The following is a 24,024-nucleotide window of genomic DNA, read 5'->3' as shown; positions in this document are numbered from 1 at the left end:
TGGCCCGAGTCAAAGTGAAAAATTCCCAATGGCACATTTACATAGAGTTTGAGCAGAAAACAGCCGTCCACTGCAGATTTTTCTCCCTACGAGCTGCTTGACGAGAAACAACGGATAAAGTAGAAAAAATGCAGCTCTAACTTTGCAACAGGATTCTGTACAAACTCAGAAGATATGGTCACTCAATAGAAAACGTGAAATAAACATTACATGCAGGTATAGGCTCTTGTGTTTGGAGCTTTTTTGACTTATTCAAGAACTTCTACGTCCTTTCCCAAACTCCTGGCACTATTTCCTGCAGGTACATAGTGAATACAGTCATAGGTGAGTAAGTTGGCCAGTGAGTCCGAGTTGGAGTCAGGGGCTCCCCAGCGAGCACTGCAGCTGTGCTACTGACAGATCGGTGCAGGGCAGCGTGCAGCCGGCCTCTCCAGACCCTGGCACATCAAAGCTCCCGGCCCCATAGCTAGCCCCCCTGTAGCTCCCCGGGCCGGCCACTTCAAAAGAGTGAAGGGCGCATCGCAGATTCCCATCAAAGGGCCTTGACGTAGCACTCACCCACACAAGCGAGCCAGCCAAGGAGATATGATTAAAAGCACATTATTGGGGGGAGCGCAGAGGAGAGGTTTAGCAGGAAAAGAAATGGAGGGAAAAGAAGATCAGGGACATGGGATCATACTTCACCTTTCTAACACACTCTCTTATTCTCATTATTGCTTTCTTTCTACAAACACGTAGCTCCAGGCAGCTTTTTGCCGATCAGGGCTAAAACACGGCAGAACTTGACGAGACTGAAGTGCTGTCCCCTCTTTCCCATAATCCCTTTCTTTTCCAAATATTTACTATGTTTCTTTCCTCCCTCCCTCCTCCCTCCTTCTCTATCCTCTCTTACCCTTGGAGGTCACGTCTCAGGTCATTTAATATAAGCCACTGGCTACACAGCCAATTCACACCTGAAATTGCCCGTCGGTAGCAGCGAGTGGCTTTGAATGGTGGCATTGTTGTCCCTGTGGGGGGCTCAGACAGCGGCACACCAGCCAGCGGCCACAATGGGAGCCTTAAGGCCTGGAATAATTTGACTAAACGCATGGGATTTGCAAGTGCGGATTATCACTGTTCAGCCACGCAACCATCCATCCAGCCAATCAACCCCCCACCAATCTGAGCACCAAAAGCAGCATTGTTTTTGGAAAGACTGCTAGCACGTCAGCTAAGCTACACACAAACCTTGTTGATACAGTGGTTACAATTAAACACCGGCTGGAGAACACACTTTTTACACATTGACTGGATTAATTGTTGAAAACCTTTAATGTCATAATGTGGGTAATTTTCTGGCTGCACACGTGATGTAGTCAATATACGCTTCTCTTTAGCAATCCAAGACATGCATCTCAATTTCCATTCATTTCATGCCTTTCCTTACATCTTCTTGCAACTTTTATAGTATTTGCTGGCAAGGCTGGTGCTGCTGCTGTATCCTTTTTTTTTTTTTTTTTTTAGCTGCTCATGATAGCTCTGCTCCCATTATGCCGCCTCATAGAGTAGATGTCCAAAACGTCAGAAGAATGTTTTATGGACTGTTGAGAAATCACTCTCCAGCACAAGTCACCCAGTGTTCTGCCACGCAAGAGAGGGGAGGGAGAGGAGAAGATAAGGGGTTTATATTCTTAAAGGATGGGGTGGAGGGAGCAGGGGGGCTGGGGGGGGGGGGGGGCAAGGCTGCCTTTAGAAGAGCTTAAGTCCCAGTGTGGCGAATTAAATAGAATGCCCAGACAGAATTAGTTCCAAAGCAGACTGGGTCCCATTCTGTGAAACTCAACAATTAGACGGATTAAACGTAATAACTCAGCCTGCGCTGCCGCAGCTGCATTATGGTTACCCCGGCACCCAGGGGGTTGCTCTGTGTGTGTGTCTGCCTCCCTATGTGTGTGCGCACCACAGGGGGATTTACACTCATATATGAAAAGTGACAACGTGGAGAAAGAACTGTATAAACTTAGGAAAAGAGAGGTAAACCTAGTCTGAAACATTTGGAAGTTACACTTTTCATTCCACATATGCACTGGTTAACACTCTTGTGTGATGTTTTGTTGCGTATTGTGATTTGACTGGGTTAACTGCATATGTCAAGGCTTAGCTCATTGATGTTTCACTCCACATGTAAGGCTGAGTGCATGAAGGATCCAGGATGTTCCAAAAGAGGATGATGGTGAGACATTTAAGGAAAATCCAGACATCCTCAGACTTTTCTTGTCATTATTTTGGAACAGCCATGCGAGTGGATGGAAAAGCTGTCAAATCACACTCTGCCTGTCCAAATATCACAAATGCTGCAGCTGAAGTCGCTGCTGTCTGACTGACAGGCTAACTGATTAACTAATGCAATTTTCACATGTGTTCTCCTGAGATTTTTCTTTTAAGGAACATCTCAGGCAGGCTGCCCCTGAAATCTTCCTGACCTGCTTGTTCACACATGCACCTCAGCTCACCTCAGTTTGCTGACTGACTCGGTTTTGACTGATTTCATCCCCCACCCCCCCATCCACCTGTCTGTGTAAAAGGCCCTTTGTGAACGAGGCCTAATTTGATCTGACGCACCCTACACATGTGGAACAGCTCAGCAGCTCACCACACTTCTTTACACTGTGTGTGTGTGTGTGTGTGTGTGTGTGTCAGAACAGACATCACAAAGAGGGAGCTAGAGGGAAAGAAGTGAATCAAAGCGAAGTGCAAAAGCTCTGGTTCACCTCACACAAACTCAGGCCCTCATCACTTCTTCATTCTCTCGAAGATCTGGCCCTCGCATCAACTCTTAAACAAAAAGATATAGAAACTAAACTGACAACATAAGCTCACTCAGAAACACACAACAGAAATCATCCCTCAGGGAAATCTTGGCAACATTTCTATTGATAAAGCCAAGATTGTACACATCAAAGTAAAAAACTGAGAAAAACCCAGTCGCCCATTTCTCGACCTGAGTAGTGGCTGATTTTGTGTACATTCACAATACTAATGGGAACTTTAATATATTGATAATTATGGTTAAGAACATGGACTGTAAATATTACATATTAAATATAAGCCTGAGTAATGTCACCCCTCTGTCAGCCTCGTGCCTAACTATAGATAACTCTTATCGTTCAGAAAATCAAAACAAATGTTTTATAAACCCTCACAGCATAAATGCGTAGAAATATTATCCATCCATCCAGCGGAGGTGTTTAAGTGCAGCAACTGCAAAAATATAGAAATAAAGAAATAAAAAATCAACAGCATGAATAGGTGAAATAAGTGTGATTTTCCCCCATCTAAATTTTTTTAAATGTTTACCCCCAACAACAACTTGCACTAACACAATGATTAATGTGCTCTAGGAACTTGAACAAAGCCAAAGCACAGCTGCCTTTCACGGACCTATAAGAAGCAAGTCCTCCTCTTTCATATACACAGCAAACTATACCTCAACACCAGCAACCCTGTGAACTCTTTGCACTCATTGGGCCCAGTCAGTGTCTGAGGACCCTCCCCAATTTTAGGTGAAACAGAGCAGAGCTAGCAGAAAAAGCCCAGCAGCAGGGACAACAAGGCCTGTAGTGTAAGCTAGTCCAGATCTGTATGAAACCTGATCGACACACACACACACACACACACACACACACACACACAGTCGAGCTGGAGGAGACTGGGAGGGATCAGGACTGCTGTCAGTTCTGCCACCGTGTCAGACGTGCAGACATGTAAGAATATCTGAAGTGTAGCACTGAAGCGAGACATGGATGGATTTTGGTAACACAACAGGTTGTAAGACCGGTGGGGTGGAGACAGATTCCACTGCATGAGTGTGATGTGAATGCTATCTGATTACAAATGACAGAGTGAGATTTTATTGATGTTTCACAGAACTACACTTCACAGTTTAACCTTAAAGCTACAGTGAAAGTTTTTTTTGCTGGTTATGGAACAGACTGAAATGAATGCTGATACCTCTATATGACTTACTAAAAAATGTAGACTATAAGATAGACCGGGTAGGTGTCAGCACCCGCTCAAAACAGTGTTTGTTTACATTTTCACAGAAGTCCTTTTCAGAGTGCCATTTTTTAACAGTGTCTTAACCAAAGCGCTGTAGTCATTACATCTTTTTAAATTCATATTGAATCTGCAACAGGCTAATATTGGTGTAGCAGCCTGTGAATTCACAGTGCATTACAGCATCACGAATGAATGGTGAGTTGAGAAACAGCGGGAGCTCAACATTAACGCAAACTCAGACTTGCATACACACACACACACACACACACACACACACACACACACACAGATCTGTTCTCTCTCTACCGCTGACTCTGCTGATCCCGCCTCACCTCTGTAACACCTCTGTTACAACCTCCAAAGGCCGAACAGATTACCTCAGTGATATTCATAGTGTGGGCGTGATGTCACATGGGCGTATATATCGTGTCTTGAACGGGCAGTCTGAATAGAGCTAGTGAGTGTTACGTTTGACAGTTAAAATACATTCAGAATTTTGTTAGTTGCAGGATACTCCTTAACGGACAAATTGTCGACACAGCAATATATCAATGTCCTCACTCGTGTGATACAATTTGTTCAGTCGCTTTCGACAAATATCGATATTTCAATTACAAAAGAAAACATGGTGGCCTAAACACATTTCCTGGCCAGTTTGACTCACCGCGCCACTACTTCATGACTCCTCACGGTGGCGCTTACGACATGAACGAGTGTAACGTGAACAGAAGTTCATTAGCCGAAGAAGAAGTTGAAAGCGGGATCAAAGAAGAAGTAAGCGAGATAATGTCGGACCGTCGTGCAAGGAAAGTTCAAGAGTGAAGTGTGATAAGAGGTAAAGCTGACTGATATCGTGATGTGTCCTCATATGATTGTCTAGTAATCAATTAAATTGATCAATCATAGCAGAATTGCTGTGTCGTGACTTATCTTAATAGAGGGCCACGTATCACAAGTTGTACCCTGAGTCTCCTGACCTGTACTTACTGTACACTCTATACATGTACTGGACAGGATCAGTAAAGACATGGGAGGTTCCGCCTTGTCCACAAGGGTTGCAAAGATCAACACAAAATGGTAGCTTTCACAAGATAGTACTATAACCTTATACTTATGACACACATGGAGTATTTTCAAATGTTATTCAGGGGGAAATGACTTTACATAATCTAGACGTAGCTGTGTGGTGTTTCTCTTTCCTCTCTCTTTCTCTCTCTCTGCCTCTTTCTCTCCCACAGGTCAGCCCAGCTTTGGCCCTCTCCTGTGTATTTAAAGTAATTGCTCATGGCAGTCAAGGTGTCTGCATAAGGGCCTGTCATAAGCAATCCACTGGCATGAGTAGGGGCCTTGTGCATGAAGCTAATCCAGTCAGTGAAGCCAAATGGACGGACGGAGGGGGTTAAGAAGTTGTTCAACAGAAACTTGGAAAGAAAAAATGGGGGGGGGGTTGTGTTGGTTTTTTAATCCTCTCAAAGTAACATGAAAGTGGAGCCGAGGCGTTCTTATCACAATGAAAATGATTATTTCTCTGTGGTTACGCTACGCTGTTTTTGAAAAGGGGGTTCCTGTAACCACACGTGGCAAAGTAAATTCAGCTTTTGTCATTTCTGCTTTGTAGTTTTGTCATGAGACTTCCTTAGAAAAAAATTCCTGTACACGTTAAAGCAACTTTTGATCAATTCTTGTTATTATTTCCCATATTTCCTGTTTCTGTTGTGTCTGATGGTAAGGTGTCTCAGGATGTAAAGAAAGTGAAGATCCATCTTTTGGCTTTAATTTGGAGTTATGTTCTGGCCTTTCATCATTGTTTTTACCGTAGCTTTATCACTGGTATTTATAGTACCTTATATAGCATTGTACAGATTTGTATTCATTGATGTCTATCAATTAATTTTTACCGTTGTACTAATTTAGTTTTAACAATTTCAATCCATCATTTTGCATTTCTGATCATATTTGAATTTTGTTCCTGAAGCACTCTGGGCTGCATGTTTGTATGAAAGGAGCTACATAAATAAAGTTGGGCTGAGTTGATCAGAAGACAGTCAGAAGTAGTTCTCTTTTTTTTTGTTGCACATGAGAACAGCTCTGTGTATTTGCTTTCACACTGTGCGGGCTGTTTGCTGAAGGCCTTCGACACACACAGAAATTCCTCACCCACCTACCCCACCGCCTGTTCTGTAGCATGTTCAGTGACTCACACACAGACAGAAAGAAAGACAGACAGAAACTCAGAGGCCGAGACCAAGTGTCGACCCTCTCTGGGGCATGGCGACTCTGGTCAGACACAGCAATAAGACGTGGAGCCCCCCCGGCCCCTGCAGCCAGACTGGAGAGGAGACGACTTAAGGTCCTAAGTGTTTGGGAAACAGGCCCATCAATGTCAAAGCCTTTTATTGCTTTGGCTTCCTATTGCTTTTCCCTGCTTGGGGGTGAGTATGAATGTACTCCCAAGCGAAGGCAGAGAGGGATGGGTTCATCTTTCATCAATCATAACCTTAGCAATTAAGAAAGCACACATGAGGAATGACTGAACATTTCAAGAAAAGGGCTCAGGGGTTGTTTTGAAATGGGCTGTGAGTGACCTTGTTGTTTTTAGGCAAAAATAATATGATTGAAATGTTTTTTTTTTGTTCTTTTGCTATTTTTGAATAATAACCCATTTTCTAGGGTACAAGATACTTTGATAAATAAATTAATCATTGGAATGGCATTTCAGGGCCGAAGCTGCAGGATAATGTTAGGAAAAGAAACAAAAACAATCTCAAACGTTAGAGTGATAAAAAGCACACAAAAACAAACAAATGTTTTCTTGATACATAAAGGAGTAGTTTTTCATGGTGTAGATAAATGATTACACTGACATCTCATCTTTTGTAATGAATGAAACTCATTCCAGATTTCCAAAAAATACCCCTTTCTGATTGTCACTGCCTCACTTGTTTCAATACAACATACGTTTTCAGTAACAAATGAGGGCACAATTTATATACTAATAACCGAATGCTAAAGGATCAAAACTGAGAATAGTTGGTCTAAACCCAAAGCTAATAATTTTATAAGCTCCGACTCACATTCTGCACAAATTGTTTCAGTGTTGATATTCGTGATCTGCTTTTTTCTTCTACAATATGTTGTCCACATGGTGCACAGAGAAGTTTCTCATAGTCAGTCTGACGGATGTAGCACCCAGGATGGAGCGAGTGTACAGGTGCTGCCGGATCTGGCACCAGACAGACAGCTTGTTTTACTGCTCTGACATCCTCGTGAGATGATTCCCTGCACTCACCTACACACATACATACACACACACACACACACACACACACACACACACACACACACACACACACACACACACACACACACACACACACACACACTGCGCTCCTCTTGCCCTCGTCATTCCTCTCAAACATGAGGGGAATCTGCTCGGCCCCCTTCTACCTCCACTCTCAGATATTTTCCTGAAAAACCTTCTTCGCTCCAACCCTATATACCTGGAGTTTGTGCACAAATGATGAAATATGTTCGAGGGAGAACGTCTGGGGACTCTTTACTCCATCAGAGTTATTGTGGAAAAATGCAGCACAGAGTCAGTGGTGTAAAACAGCACTGAGATCTCACTGCTGCAGGGTTATTCTAGTACACTGGCCTGGATTCAGGCTTTAAATAACAGCTCTCCAGCTGAAGTTTTCTAGCCTGGAGTGTTACTTTTTTTCTCTTTTTTTCTGACAAATGGTTTAATATGGAATGACAGATTGATCAGACAACCGTTGTGTGACCTGGACGAAGCATAACGTCTCCACTGGAAAGTTCAAAACCAACTTATTCACCAAAAGACTGCTTTTTATTGAGGGGGAAAAGTACGCCAAAAATGTTGAATTGCACTTACTGTGGTACAAATTTGAAAAAGTGTAGCTTGAGATAATGTGTTTAGTGCACATTTTTTGCTATAACTCATGAACTTATTCTTTATTAATAAATAATTTCTATGACAAAAGACTGATTGTTTAGTTTAGTTTTCTCTCTTCTCAGGAAGCTGTCACTGACTCCAACAATGTTGTTTCCCTCGTAAAAGAGGGAGGATGGCTATTGAGTTTGTTATCTGATGGGAGGCTAGGAGGTTCAGTGTGTGTGTGTGTGTGTGTGTGTGTGTGTGTGTGTGTGTGTGTGTGTGTGTGTGTGTGTGTGTAAAAACATCGTAGGGGGTGCTGCCTGCTTGTCGCCAAGTCTGTCCTGAAACCCAGTGAGCCAAACTGCCGCAGGAAGAATCTTTGCCCCCGTGTACTACAATATCCTGTTTGGACTCAAGCTGCTCTCCCCCACTCCTGCACACACGCTCAGACACACACTCTTACTTTGCTCATACATCACATTCGAGTGCCCGCCACCTCAAATTTTGTTTTTGTTGCTTTTGTGCACTCACTTCTGCAGCGGTGCTCTGCAGATTATGTGAGGCTGCAAGGGCTTTCAATCTGAAGCACTGTTTTAGGGTGTAAAGAGGCAAGTGTGTGTGTGTGTGTGTGTGTGTGTGTGTGTGTAGGTGCGTGTGCGTGTGCGTGTGCGTGTGTGTGTAGGTGGGGTGCACAGTGGGGGGCTGAATTATAGCTCAGCAGTATAAATATGGTCCATGTAGAAATCACATGTCAAACAAATTGTAAAAGCATTTGGATTACTGAGAGGAAAGTACCGTGCTCGGTTTGAATGTGTGAAACTGTTCATGTTTATACAGAATTGTGTGGTTGTGTGTGTGTGTGTGTGTGTGTGTGTGTGTGTGTGTGTGTGCATGTACAATGAAAAAAGTCGCTCATGCATGCACACACTCACACACACTTGTACTATGTATTAAGACAATAGGGGGGCAGGGGTTCAGCTTCCCCCCACCCTGCACCCCCCCCCCCAGCTTTCCATTCATCTGCAGTGTCTATTTAAGCAGCCTATGTATCATTCTGCATACAATCACAGCAAGAGAGGAAAGGTCGAGTGAACATCGGCCGCTTACGGGATCTGCTGCTTCCCGTAAGCAGCCGATAAAATTTACACAAAAAAAAAAAAAAAAAAAAAACTCTGGCCCAGAGGCAGATACCTCACTTCCCAACAGAGCACGCTGCATTTCCTGAAACTGACAACTGCTAGGACTTGTACACAGGCCAGGCTGGGTAAGAGAGAGAGAGAGAGAGAGAGAGAGAGAGAAAGGGGAAGGAGGAGAAGGAGAAAAATATTTAGAGAAAGGGCTACTTGACCTAGAGAACAGTCTGGAAAAACGTTGTAAATACTGGAATATGAAGCTTGCAAATTCAAGGAAGCCCATACAAGCATATAACCTAGTAGCATTTTTATCAGTCTGTTACCACAACCAAGACAGCTTGTCTCTGCTCAAAGATAAAAGTGGCCTGCTCAGATTACTTATCTGGAACCAAACTGTTATCAACCGTGCTGGGACTGGCTCATCACTGCGATTTTGTTAGCAAGTAAAAAAAAAAAGCAGACAAATCAACTGAACAACTGAAGAACCCAGCTTTGACAGAGCAGGGAAAGTTTGTCTCGGTTCATTTGTTTTAAAGCATATTAATCTTTAATCTTCGTTCATCCTGAAGAACAGAAAAGTGAGATGGAAACACAACGATTTGCAGACAGAATAGGATGAGTGGAGTAGTAGTAGGTGATTGTGTCGATGGTCTTGGTAGTGGGCACACCAGGCTGCAGATACCAAAGCCATGCACTCCGACAAGGATATTTCCACTTGAACTCAACCCTACACTTACTGTTTCCTTCTTTTTCTCTGTGGAAATCCAGCAAAGGGAGAAATATTCAATCTACACTCAAATATATATTTAAAAAAATGAGGATCCAGAGATTGTGGCCCTGTCTGTCAGTAAGAAGAGGTGGGGGCATAAAGGTGGAGTGATGTTGCTTCAGCACAGCCTGCTGGTCACAGAGGGGACTGTCATGCACTCTCCTGCTCCCCTCCTCCACACCGCAGAACTGCTGACGTTTGGCTTTTTAACACGGCAACAGTTCTGTCCAATGTCACTTCTTTATCACTAACAAATCAAGCAATTATACAATTCACTTAGCAGACGCTTTTATCAACAGGGATTAAAATGTTTGCATATGATCATTTTAAAATGTGACTGAACACAAGAGTCAAGAAAGTTCTACTGGACTTTGTCAAGAACACACTCGGTGTGCTTTAGAGTGTTTCTACAGGATTGAAAACCCTTTGTTTGGAATACTTTTCACCTCCGGCAGTTTTATCCTATTTATTTCAGATTTATGATATTTGTAGTAATTATTTCTCATCCTAATGTAACGACTGTACCACAAACATTACCCCATCCATCTCCTTGTTAGTATGTTTACATTTGAATATGTGTAAATTTAATTTCTCAAGTCTTTAACATTTTTGTTATACAATATGTTAGGCTTTTATTTTTAACTGCTGTGAATAATTCCTGGATGTCCATATTTTTTTTTTTTTTACAGAGTTAAGGTTTTCCTGCTGTGTATTTATTTCTCTGATGCTGTCTCACTTTGACGACCTGAATACACCTGATGAATCTGAAACTGTTACACTAAAATGTTCCAGTGTAAGATCAAATAATGAAGTCAATAATAAAGTACAATTCATCTACAAACATTTTGATTATAATTTCTCAACTTAAATATAAAATTAGTGTAAAACAATCTCAATGTTTTTAACAGTTCTGAAAAATAAAATGAAATGTGATTATCATATATATATATAAATAGTTTGAATTTCCCTCAGGATCAATTAAATATCTAACTATCACGACTGAAACTATCATCAATAGAAACAGGGTTTAAAATTTCCTGGTCCAGAGGATCTTTTTCAAATAAACCACATGCCTGCTCTGCAAAAAGACTTATTAAAGGCCTAGCAGCTCTGATACGACTGTTTAAAGAGCATTAAGGGACATTTAATTTCACTACATCTCTCCTATTCTTTCCTGCAATCACAGTGAATATAATGACTCAGAATGAACCGAGTACAAAAATAAAATAATTTATAGGACTGCCCTTAAATAAATAATCCATCTCACAGAAAATATAACCAGACAAAATGATCCTTAATCACTGTGTGAATTATTTGACCGTTTTTGATACATTATTGATTAAATATTGTCACTGTACTCAAATCATACATCCAGCTGTTTCTTTTAAACCCTTTTCAGTGTGAGTCGTGATCTTTGATGTTTCAGTTTAATCCTCCTCCACATTCTGATTCAGCTTGTAACAGTAGATGAATGACTCTGCCATGCAGTTTGGTTATATACAGCATAAACAATATTTTATTATGTAACAGTGAAACAACAATTTTCAACACATGCTGTTGAAGTCTTTATTTTATTTTCACTGTAGCTGAATACAGTTTTTTTATATTTACCAAATGTGTTGATTCTATTATACTTTTGTCATAAGTTTTTTTACATGGCAATCTTAAACCCAAAATTGCTTTGGTCTGGATGATTTCATATTGTAGTCCACGTTCATTTTCTTTAACTTCAGCTGAATTTACATTTTGATTTAAAGATGTGGGGTAAAAAATATATATACATTTCATTATTAAATTATTTTCTGTCTATGCTACTTTTACATTATTGGTATATGTGTACTCTCTGAGTCTTTAGTAAAGCAGCCAGTCAATTTTTGTTCACACAAACACTCAATAAACTCTATTCAAATGAACCAAAGCATGAAACCCAAAACTAACTTTGCCCTTATCAGCCATCTTATAAGGCCACAAAACTAATTGAAAGAGGATATTTTATCTAATTTCACCCATTTGGACTTTTTTCCATGGGCTGCACACACACACACACACACACACACACACACACACACACACACACACACAGACACACACACACACACACACACACACACACACACACACACACACCTAATGACTTCCGTTTTACAAGAAAAAGATAAAACACAGTCATAAAATTACAGTAGTGAGCTGGAAAAGACTTTACAGCACATATACACTTGCAGTATAAAGAGACTAGCCTTTCAGCACTAAAAGAGACTTATTAAGAGAGTTATTAGTCCCTGCCATGTTCCCTGGGGGGTCCTTCATTATGAACTGGGCTCTATGCTCACAGCAGTGGAAAAAATACTCTGCAAGGGGGAGAAGAGTGTGTGTTTCTGTGTGTGTGTGTGTGTGTGTGTGTGTGTGTGTGTGTGTGTGTGTGTGTGTGTGTGTGTGTGTGTGCGTGTGTGTGTGTGTGTGCAGGTTTTGGGGCATGGAGTTGATTGATTTGACGCATGGCCAAGATTGACCTGTCCCCTTTCTGTGATTTAAAGCTTTTCTGTCACTCAGCGGCTTTAGAGACTCAGGCCGCAGAAGCATTTTGAAGTCTGACTTATTACCCACAGACTGCCTCTCTATCTGTAAGTACTGTGAATAAAAAAATAAACTGGAACATAACAAGATTTTTTTTTTCTTTCCTGTAATGTATTGTCTATCTTTTTCTTCGAATAGCCAAGATGTCATGTCAGATAAACTCATTTAATCAGAAAAGACAACCACACAAACACTGTGGTAGCGTTTCTCTACGAAGCAAAGACAGGGACAAATTCCTGAGTACTGTCTGTGGTGGAACTTTAAAATGTGTACATGTGGGTGTCCCCAATTACACTCGTGAAGTCTGGTGAGGGTGGTGTGATAGAGGCAGCACGTGGGTGACTGTCTGTTGCCTTCCCCTTTCTTCCTAGAGTTCAAAGAAAAGTTCTCATGTTGACAGTTTCACAGAAATCATAGACACTTTTCATTCTGAGAAGTCACATTCAAACAAACTCCTCCAAGTTCAAGCTACTGAAAGAGGAAGAGTCTCAAAACAGAAATGCTGATCTGTACCTATAACTCGCGACTAGGCAACGCGGAACTGTTGCATTGTTTCAGTCATGATATTATGTAGCAAGTGTAAAACCAGGGATTAGACACTTTTCATAAACACAGAGACCGTTTTTCTAAAGGTCCATTTTGGAGATTTTTTTGCCCCAATTTTAGAGACAGGACACGGGATAGGGCCAGAAATCGGGGGGGGGGGGGGGGGGGGGGGGAGAGAGAGAGAGAGAGCGAGCGGAAGACGAGATGTGGGAAAGGAGCCTTAGGTCGAGGCTGCCCGCCTATGAGGACCACGCCTCCAAAAATGGGTCGCATGCACCAACCACCAGGCCTCTCAAAGAGATGTTTATAATGCAAATTACTACTGGAGACCCTTTTTTCCCAGTCATGCATTCAAATCATTTAGGAGAGTGAGACCAATCATAATTTAATAACATTAATTTTAAACATATTCTCATAATTGTGTCTTCACTTCCTAAATACAAATCTAGTAATCATTAGCTTAATTTTTCTGGATGCCATCCATGCAAGCTGGCTCGCCATTTATGACCATTTATACACCATTTTTACCCATAAGACAAGAAGATAGCAAACCAATAATAATAACAATAACAATAATAACAAATTAGTCTTTTAAGCAATTGTGTGACTTGAAATCACAGAAAGGGGAAGTCAACCCCACACCCCCAAACCACTCACACACACACACACACACACACACACACACACACACACACACACACACACACACACACACACACACACACACACACACACACACACACACACACACACACACACACACACACACACACAAACAAAAGACCCCTCAGAGGTGCACATGCAAAGTTGTAATTTTTAAAAATAAATATGGGCCATCTAGAAACTGTGATACTTACTCAGAGTAAAATACACACACACACACACACACAGGCACACGCACACCAAACTGAGTGTCTGAATTTATTCACTCCCATACATCCGCAGTTAGGAAAAATAAAAAATAGGACAAGTCAAAAATGAAATCAACTTTTTAGAGTTCAATACTTCAAGAGACTTTTCAAGACTTGCAGCTACCCTGTAGTACAAATAGAATTACAAGTGTTGAAATACCTTTACATCAAGTCTAATATAAACCCGCAGTGAGGTCATTCACCGTGTGGAGCTTTACTTCGAGAGTTGATTTTCAATTCTAAAATTGGGTGTTAAATGCATATTTTAATGCAATTCAAGCCGACCGATATACCTTTATGTTCACACTATATTAATAACCATCCTCTTTCTATCTAAAATAAAGTGAGGGGAAATTTTAGACCAATCACACCTCCTAAGAAAATACACCCAAACCCTTCAACCTCGGAGGGATTGAAGCATGTGTCCTTGATGAAATGCCAGGCAGCAAATTTGAGCCAATTCTTCTTTGCTGACCGAGACCAACCTTAGCTCAGACATACACAGAGGTGTTCATTCAGACAGATGGGGTCGGCACGTAGCCAGGGTGGAGGACACAAGGACGCACACAAACGCATCCGCCGTGTTTTACGTTTCCCCTGCAGTCAAAGCGCGGGGCATAGTCAACCCTTCTCCTCTCCAGCAGGTGAACGCCCTAGTACGTCCCTGCTCCTGCGTGTAAGAGGGGAGAAACCGCAGGGCCCCACAGACGAGCTCCATCAACAGGCCCTTTATTCATCTTCGAGGCCCGGAACACTGGGCTCTCAGAGGCCGCTCAGGCACCTGGCCGCAGATGGACGCAACATCAAGAGACTGGGCGGTGGAAGCACCGGCTGCCACACCTGAATAAACCCCCCTGGCCCACATCAAACTGCACGGCTGGTGTGTTTTGAAAACCTGAGAGCACGAAAAGCCCAGAGAGGGAGGCAGGAAAAGAAAAACGGTGGACATGAGAGATGTGGAAGGCTGCAGGATTAGGATTGGCTGTACAAACAGGCCACTCAGGTGCTGCTGCAGACTACTGTTTTTACTACGAGAGGAGAGAAGAAGAAAGTGAGCCCTGCACAGGAGGAGGAGAGAAACACACTGAAAGACGACAAAGCGTATTTATACAGGTGCCCTTGATATTGGTGCAGGGAGGGAGACACACCTCTAAGAGACAGGGGAGCATCAAGAGCAGGTCTGGGCACCCTCCAAGAGAAACGCCTCGGCTGGGCCTCACTTTGATTTCTCCAGTCAGAGTACGAGTTGTCAGGATGGGACTACTGTGATGTCAGCTGGACAACACATAAGGTCATGGTCATTTTAACTTAGGTGTTTAAACAATATAACTAGAACTACAACAACCACTGTGACTAATTCTACAATAACAACCCCTCCTCCAACTACAATACTACAATCAATACTACCACAGTGCTGCAGGTACTGTTTATGACTTGAGATAGCTTGTCTTGATTGTTTTATGTCCTTTGTTTTACAACTCATTTACACACTTTTAACAACAACTACTACTACTACAATTAGAACTATTACAATATGTACAGTAGCAACTACTACTAGTACACTTACAACCACTGGGTTTAATACAAACACATCTACTACTACACTACAACAGCAACAACTAATCCACTAAAAACGACTTCATTTATCACAACTACTACAACTTTAAGACTTACTAGAATATCACAGTAACAACTACTACTACTGTAATAACGACCATTATGACTTCTACTACTACTACTACTACTACTACTACCACAGTAGTACCACTGATCCCTCAGTGTTCTGGATGCTTCTCACAACATTCATGGCGAGAAAGGATTTACTTCCTTTTAGCTATTTTAGGATCTGTTTCATGCACACTGAGTTCACTCAGTTCACTCAGAATTACAGCCCTGCAGTTGTATGCCTCAGTCAACCAGTCATGTTGTACCTTATCAGTGTTCACCACAAAATTATAGTGTAACTGTGGTTGGGACATGTTTGTGTTTTCCATGTTTGTTTTGAATTAGGGAACAATTTTGGATTTAGTTGAATAGTTACTGACTTGCTGCTAACAAATGTAACTACCATTAATGAAAAGCTCAACTTCTTTTGAATGGATCTGTGATTCTTAAGAGTTATAATTGTTTCCCAGCCTTATGAATAGATGTGTTTTTGTTTCTAGGCCGCCAACTTCCCCTTTGGTAAAAATTGCAATTACTCATATAGAGGGAAACACTTTTAAATGAGCAGCCGACCAGAGTTTCAAATCAGTTTGTTTCATTTTGCTCATTTAGTGTCGACATAAATATCCTCAGGCTACTTTAATTTGACTTTCATTAACAGGGGACTAATAGTTTAACTTTACATAATAATGTAGGTTCTTTGATAACTTGTGTAATTACCCTCAGTGATAAAAAGCTGCAATCTGTGAAGACAAACATAATGAAATGAAAACAATCCAAGCAGCTGAAAAAAAAAAAAAGTGCTGCAAGAAGCAATTTCATTTTGAAGGTAACTAACAAAAACACGTATAATTATTAATGTAGAGTTATTGTTAACAGCACTCAGGTCTTATTAAAACAAGCTCTAATGTTTGTTTTTGTATCGCTTAGCCCTGAAACAAACGACAAAGTAGCTGTGACATCACAGCGTTGCTTAGGGAGTCATGTTTTCAAAACAGCAATTTCCTGTGTTAATTTTCTTTGTTCATTATCATTTTTCTTCAAATGTTTGCGTTTGGTATAAACCAGTGATACTCAACCCGAGGCTCTCCAGCCACATGTGGCTCATTTGGGACTAGTTGTGGCTCTTTTAGGTCCTGCTTGGGAAAAAAAATCAAATATTTTAGGAAAGAAAGAGGTTTTTTGATTGTGGCTTTTGCAGAAATATTTTTTGTCTTAAGTCTAACGAGGCTGAGTATCACTGGTATAGACACTTATACCTCAGACACAAGAGGAAGGGGGGGGCTGAGATAAGTAAACCAGATTTGTCAAGATCTTTAGATACACTGCTGACGCTGAACAAACACACACATACAAGGTAAACAAGTGAAAAACCAGTCTGTGTATTTCTTCTCTGTCGACACAAATGGTGCCAAGACTCAGCTCACTTCTATGTAAAGAGTCGAGGCCGTTTAAGAAGAACTACCACAAAGGTGCTGATATTGTTTCAAACGACTGCACTGAAGCCAGTCAATGATCTGGATGAAGCAGTTAGAGAGTACACTGGTGAGGGAATGTTGTTTTATTTGGTCGTGTCTGATATTTATGAGGAAGTTCCTTGACGAGTCTTTGATTTTTTTCAAAGTGTGGAAAAAAGGCCGTAAAGTGTCCAAGCCACTGATGCCACCATTAAACCCTCCCTGAACCCCAGCAGCAGTGACGGGGAGTAAAAGCAGCACAAAAGCTTTCATTAATGCACAATGACCATGAGTGAACCCCACTAATTAATTCATAAAACAGCTGTTTATTACCCTGGGTGTGACATGTCTATCACCACAGAGGGCCAGCTGATTCTTTTTTTAGGTGCTGGTGTGAGAATATGCTGCAGGAATCAAAAATATCTTTGCAGTGTAGTAAAAAAAATATAACAGCACAGCATCTTCATGTCTCTACAGTATACAGAGTGTGATTTATATTAGTGTGCTCTGAGAACTGTTCAATTTGACTAATGTTTAAAATGTTAAGCTATAAAACATACAACAATAATAATGTCTTGAAAGAAACCTTTTGACCTTTTTTAGAGTTGAAAATGATCCAGCACTATTTATTTTCCATTTCATGCTATAAGGGGTTTAACTATACCTTAGTTTTTAATGACATAAAACATGATTATTTTCTATGATGTAGGTTGTTAACAAACTAGTTGGAGTTTGGGAGTCATAAACCTTCATGTAAAAATTGATCAAAGTGCAGGTTAAACCTCATCTGCACAGTTAGTAGCAACATCACAGGCTCCCTTGCTGAAAAGAGTAGAAGCATGCGGCTGCACTGTTCGTCATGGTTCAGACTACCAACTTAGGGTGACCAAACATCCAGATGTGACCGGGACGGTCCAGTTTTTTAAGCTCCGTGTCCAAAGTCCCCATTGTCCAAATTTTAGTCGTCCACGTTGGAAACGCGACATACAAAGCCATATCAAAATGAGCAAACAGAAATGGTGGGTACAGGCCCGGAAGTAGCACTGTTACGATCTACTTCAGCGAAGCATACGACGGCGACAACCGACTTTAACGAGCTCCTCCGGAGGGCACCTTTACTAACACCTTGTGTGATCAGTGCAGGTCACCCATATGTGGATCGATACACGGGGGATTGTGGTCAAATTAAAGTATCCAGATTTTGGAGATTTGAAAATATGGTCACCCTATCCCAAGTCAAACTGTACCTTTGTGGCTAAAATGCACAATAAACTGCAAGTCAATGTGCGTTTGAGTAGAAAGTAATCATCAATTAAATGAGTTCTTCTTTTCACCCAGGAAACTTAAAAGACAACAAATTTAGTGGATAATAGACAAGTTGACTTAAAGTCTGTCAGCAAGGATACTTACAGAGAGGATTTTACTACCATACTAGTTCCCCATGCTTTTAACTATATAGAACTGTACAGTCAGATTGCCTGAAGCATTTAAGATGGTTTAATTTTCCAGAAATGAGCTCAATTAAACGTATTCTAAAATGACCACGCGAGTAAAGAGTGGAGTTCAGCTACCACATGAAAACCTGAGAGTTTTTCTGTCAATGAGATTAACTACTGAATCCCTGCAGGCACAACTCCTCTGTCCCCAGAATATGAGAAGTGTGCATGTGGCTGTTTTACTGCGCCAAGACTATTTTCTGTCCTTTTTTCTGCTCTAGAAATTGGAAGAAAGTCAAGAAACCAGGGCGAATTTGTTCTTTTCTTTCACTATCTTTTCATAAAGCAGCAGCAGCCGCACAGGCCACGGATCTTACCCCGTCCGTTTGTCTGTGTGCATAAGACTGTGTGCATTTGTGTCTGCTGCATATGCCCAAAGTGGGGCCCTCAGTCTGGTTTGTCATTCTAATACTTGGCAGTAAAGCCAAAAATATTAAAAAAGGATTTATTGGATATGTTCACATTACACTCACTGTTGAATCTCGCATAAAGCCTCATAAAATAACGTCTTGGTCAGCACATGTTCTGGAGCACAGAGTTGAATAAAAGAGGGTAAAAGCGGCCGGGGAGAGGGGTTTGGATTTATATCACAAACATCTTTCAAAGTGACAATTCTCAAGGTTTAAAAAGACTCCTGTGACAGAAACCGAGACTGCATTTTATTCCTCCTAACCAAATACCATATGTTTGAAACACCCCTCTGTGCCATCAATATGAGAGTACAGTGCAGGAGACAGGCGTACAGAGGCCGCGCAGACAAAAAGTCAATTTGTTCAGAGCTCTGCACAAAAGACGCCAGTTGCTCAGCAGAGAGAGGCCCCTACTTGAAGAGGACAGGACCGTGATGCATGTGTCTCTGCCTGCGACCCCCTCCTGTGGCGCTGCAGTGGCTTTTCATTGTTTATCTCCGGCTAGCTTGTAAGAGGGGAACTAATTAAGAGCTGCCTGCAGGTGGCCCATGCAGGCTTTTACAGGTCTGAGAGGAGGAGGAGGAGGAGGAGGAGGAGGGAGGAGAAGCTGGACACACCCGGCAGGAGGAAGGGGCGACTGCCTCAGGTCACAAGATGGCAGAAACTACTGAACCAGGCGAGGTTTTTTTTTTCCCCCCTTTTTGGTGTCTTCTGGGAAAATAGAGAGGAGGAGAGGTGATTCACTTCTACAAGGAACTGTGGGAGAAGAGGGGTATTACAACAGGCTGAGTATATAACAGATAGCACACAATCGATACAATCGCCTAAACAAGGCCTTCCTCTGTTTGTGGCCTAAGAAGTTTAATGAGAAACATTTAGTCATTCTCTAAGAGGGTAAATGTCAATCTGCTGTGCGGAGCATTTCATATCAGCGAGCCTGGCGGTGGTTTGTAATGGATTCAGTTGGCAGTCAACCGGTAAATCATAGAAAGTTTCATCCTCACACACACACACACACAACAAAGGAAAAAAATCATAGCAAAATCAGTCTTTGTTTACACAGAGGCAAATAAACAAATAGTAGAAGTGGTGTTTACAGTAACAAGGAAAGAACTATGTTGACATTGGTGGAACAAGTGTTTGTGCTTTTTTACTATTTTCTCTTTTGAAATATTTTAGAAAATCCAACAAACCATAAGCTGGTATTAAATACACAAACACAGCAATTAAAAAAAGATGACTCAGAAAAGGAAAGTTTGCTTGTGTGTGTGTGTGTGTATGTGTGTGTGTGTGTTTGTGTACAGTAGGTGTGCGTGTATGTTTTGAGTTCAGGGGAGCAAAAGAGATGATTGCGTGCGGACACTGCCCTCCACCACTTCCTCTTCAGAAGCCCAGTGACGTCACAGCCAGCTGTACTGATGCCTCTCTCTCTTTCTCTCTCTCACACCACACACACAAACACATGTGGAGGGCAGTCTGCTACTGCAAAGTAAAAGCAAACAGAATAACGTTCCAGCCCATGCTGTCACAGAGATACAGGCGATAAAAGTGCCAGAAATATAAAAATAAAATAAAATAAAATAAAATAAAATAAAAGATCAGCTTTTGTCAAAGTGACATTCAGGCTGGGGTTAATGGAGGAACTGCAAATCTGAAAAACTGACATAGTGTGTGTGCGTGCAAGTTGCCTCAAGCAGAATGGGTGGATGTGGTAACTGTCTGCTGAAATCAAGATAAGGATTCCAAATGACAGTGCTGTCCCTGGTGGCGTGACACCACAGGCAAAACAAACCAGCTGTTATGGAAAAGCACCCAGCATGGCCCAAATCTCAGCTTGGCTGTTAGAGCGGAGTTGTGGGCACAGAAGCCGTGCAAAGGATACAAATAGACACTGAGTGTCTGCAGCTGGAAGACTTGCTCACACACACACACACACACACACACACACACACACACACTTAGGCATTTACAGCCAGTGGTCCCACACCCTCAAGAGCATGCAACCATGCCAAACACATGCACTACAAAGTTTAATTAAAAAACTGTTTTCCATGAGAGCAAAATAAAAAAGTTACAATTTTTTAACATGATTCCGGGGGCATGCATTTTCAAACTACTGGCAGAAAAAGGGACCACATGCTGCAGCTGTTATTTACTGATTTAGATACAATCCTGCGTAATGTAATTCCCTGGATAGTAGACTTACAAAAAGGTTATATTTATCATCATAACGACATGGAGAAGATTCCACTTAAACATACATGGGGCTGCATTTTGACGTATTATACGTTTATGTTTTAAGCACACTATAAAAGAGAAGTGCCATCTTGTGTTTGGAAAACAGCGTCTGTCCTAGACATGGCGAGTGTGTTTTTTTTTCAGTATGTTCCTTGCTTAACAAGCTCATACCTGAACATTTTTATAGAGTTCTCATTGCCACTTAAGGGGCACTTTGGGTCTCACTGTCTCTGACGGTAATAAGCATGGCAGATGGTGGGTCGGAGATGTAACGAATTATCTTCCAACAATGCGAACCATTTTTTCCTGCCATCGGGGTTCACTTTCAAATGTCCATACACTAACACACCTCTAATCTATTTATGCCCTCCTTTTCTCACTTTGTCATACTGTTGATGATGTGCAGAGAGTCACAATAACATGGTTGAGTGATTCAATAAAAAATAAACATTCAGTTTAAAGGAGCGATATGTCAGATATCTACTGAATTAAATAATAAAATCACCTTACTGTGTCATCAGACATGAAGGTAACATGCTATGTTGAAGTGCTGGTTTCTCTGACAACAATGCAGCAGCCAGTATGTCCTCATTCTATGTTTTGATTCCGATCCTGAATGATCTTTGATCTTATTTGTTTTGACCAGAGAAGGTAGGTGGTTTTAAGGCACCCTCACATGGCCGTGTTGGTTGCCCCCTGGTTTGCCAGGCAAACAGCAAGCCAACAGGTGTTGCAGCGATGGAAGTGGGCAAGCGAGCTGTCATGGCAATCCGCCTGCACATCGACTCTAGAGGGGAGGGGGCAGGGGGAGAGACAGCTCTTTCCAATGTTTTGAATTTTTGATACAGTACCAGCCCCCCGCAACCCCGTACGTGGAAAGCGGCATAGATAATGGATGGATATGGTACGTATTTTTATGCAGATACCTTAATTTCAAAGACCAACATACCTGGGTTAAAATAAAGAAATCCTGATTCTAACAGACATTTAATCCTGAAATATGAGAAACCAAAGTCATATTTTTCTAAAGTTGCGGAGCTTGTCCATATAAAATGGTTAAAAGTTTTGAGTTTTTAGCGGTGGCTTTATGGTTTCTATGTTGTCAGTTCACATGATCTATGGTCAGCAGACGAGATCAGTGAGGATGGAAGGATGGAGATTGAGAACAAGAGAAAAAGGGAAATAGAAGAAGAAAAGTGAGAGAGCCGGTACAGTACCTTGTGGAATTCAAATGCTGTGCAGAGAAAGAGTCCTGGACCGATGCCACGAAGGGGCAGGTCAAAAGACTGCAAGAGAGAAAACGTGTCTGCTGCTCATAAGTCTCACTTTACTGCAAAAAATGATTGTCTCCATATTTTTATTAGAATAAAGAGACTTGGTGACCCTCTGAAGGTGAAGAGCATTCTATCATCTTTCAGATATTTTGATCTAAACCTGGAAATCAAGGGGGGAAACCAAGTCCGCTTTTCACCCGACATGGTAAGGACTCTGTGTTCCCCCGAACAAAAGGTGGACTATACTTTTTTTGTCTTCAAGAGTGTAAGGAGAGGAGAAAGTAGAAGGAATGGGACAAGCTGAAAACTAGAGACTCAATCGACTGAGGGATTGGAGGAACAAGGATGCAGGACTTCAACATGCAGTTATTAACAACATCTATGAAACAACGTCTGAAATAAAAGGATAAATAAACACACAAGTTTAGTAACAAAAATTCACTTTTTGAATGAAAGACAGACAGGATAGCTTTTAGCTTTTAAATTATTAAGTATTGACAACTCCAAGCAATAAGATCGAAACATAATAATTGAAACTATCATTAAAATATAAGGATTGTTAAGAAAGTTTCCACAAAATCGAATATAACTAACTCTGTTAATCCAAAGTAACTGAAATACACAAAACTCGTATTACAAACAAAGTAGAGCCCGACCAATTAATCGGCCAGCCAATAATATCAGCCGATACTAGCATACCCAGTGACTATCGGTATCGGCTAATTTCATCGCTGATATTACTAGATTTATTTACAAGTCAAATAGCATTTCATTTGAGTTTCATTGTATTAAACTAGCAGTTCTCTTTCTTGCTGTCAGCAGCAGAGTGTGTTATTTAGATTACAACAAACATTATCACTCTACGAAGTGTCAAGCAGTGACACATGTACATGCACAATTTCTTTCCAGTTGAATCACCATCTTGTCTTCCTAATGCTATCTTATCCACAAATGTTTGATAACTGAATTTGGGGGATCAACGCAAGAAATGTGTTTATCGGCTGATGTTTGGTATCCGATTTTTTTCTCCCCCCAAAATCACTATGGATATCGGCCCCACAAATTCCATATCGGTCAGGCCCTAATACAAAGGCCCAATACAAATATTAAAAGTACAGAAAGACATTATGTCACTTAATGTTTAGTTTTAGGAATGTTAAGCTGTCACTGTGTTGGATGTTTACAATGGATTGACAACTTTTGTAGCCAAGCCCGCTGTAGCGTTAAAGGTAATTTAAAGCCAATAATCTATTGAAACATCATTCCTGCATTTATTCCTGTGGGACTTTCTATTACCTGCTTGTCAGTACCTTATCTGAAAGAAAAGATGCTGCATGACTCGGCCTCAAATGAAAAGCAACTCTAGCGGTCTAAATTAGCCTGTTTACATGTTGTCAGGCTTTTCACTCTGCTTCTATGTGAACACCTCTAAACACAGACTATTGTGTAAACTTTTGAAAAAAAAAATCACAGTGCCAGTCTTTTGGTCTGGTAAAAACAAACATGAGTTAAAATATAAATAATGGGGATTTCATTGCTTTTAGAGTTGTCATTAACATGCTCTGCTGCAGCACGTTAGGAGGAAAAAAACCATTGAAACTCATTCACAATTCAC

At 41.3% G+C, this 24,024-nt stretch overlaps 1 protein-coding gene across 3 annotated transcripts in view; it reads right to left on the bottom strand.

Annotated features, from left to right (window-relative positions):
- Window positions 1–24,024, bottom strand: part of kcnq1.2 (potassium voltage-gated channel, KQT-like subfamily, member 1.2) — a 181,034-nt gene that overhangs the window by 120,546 nt on the left and 36,464 nt on the right. The window lies entirely within an intron of this gene.

The sequence above is a fragment of the Labrus mixtus genome, chromosome 4, assembly GCF_963584025.1.
Source record: "Labrus mixtus chromosome 4, fLabMix1.1, whole genome shotgun sequence".
NCBI classification, from domain to species: Eukaryota; Metazoa; Chordata; class Actinopteri; order Labriformes; family Labridae; genus Labrus; species Labrus mixtus.
This window is presented reverse-complemented; position numbering and strand designations above follow the sequence as displayed.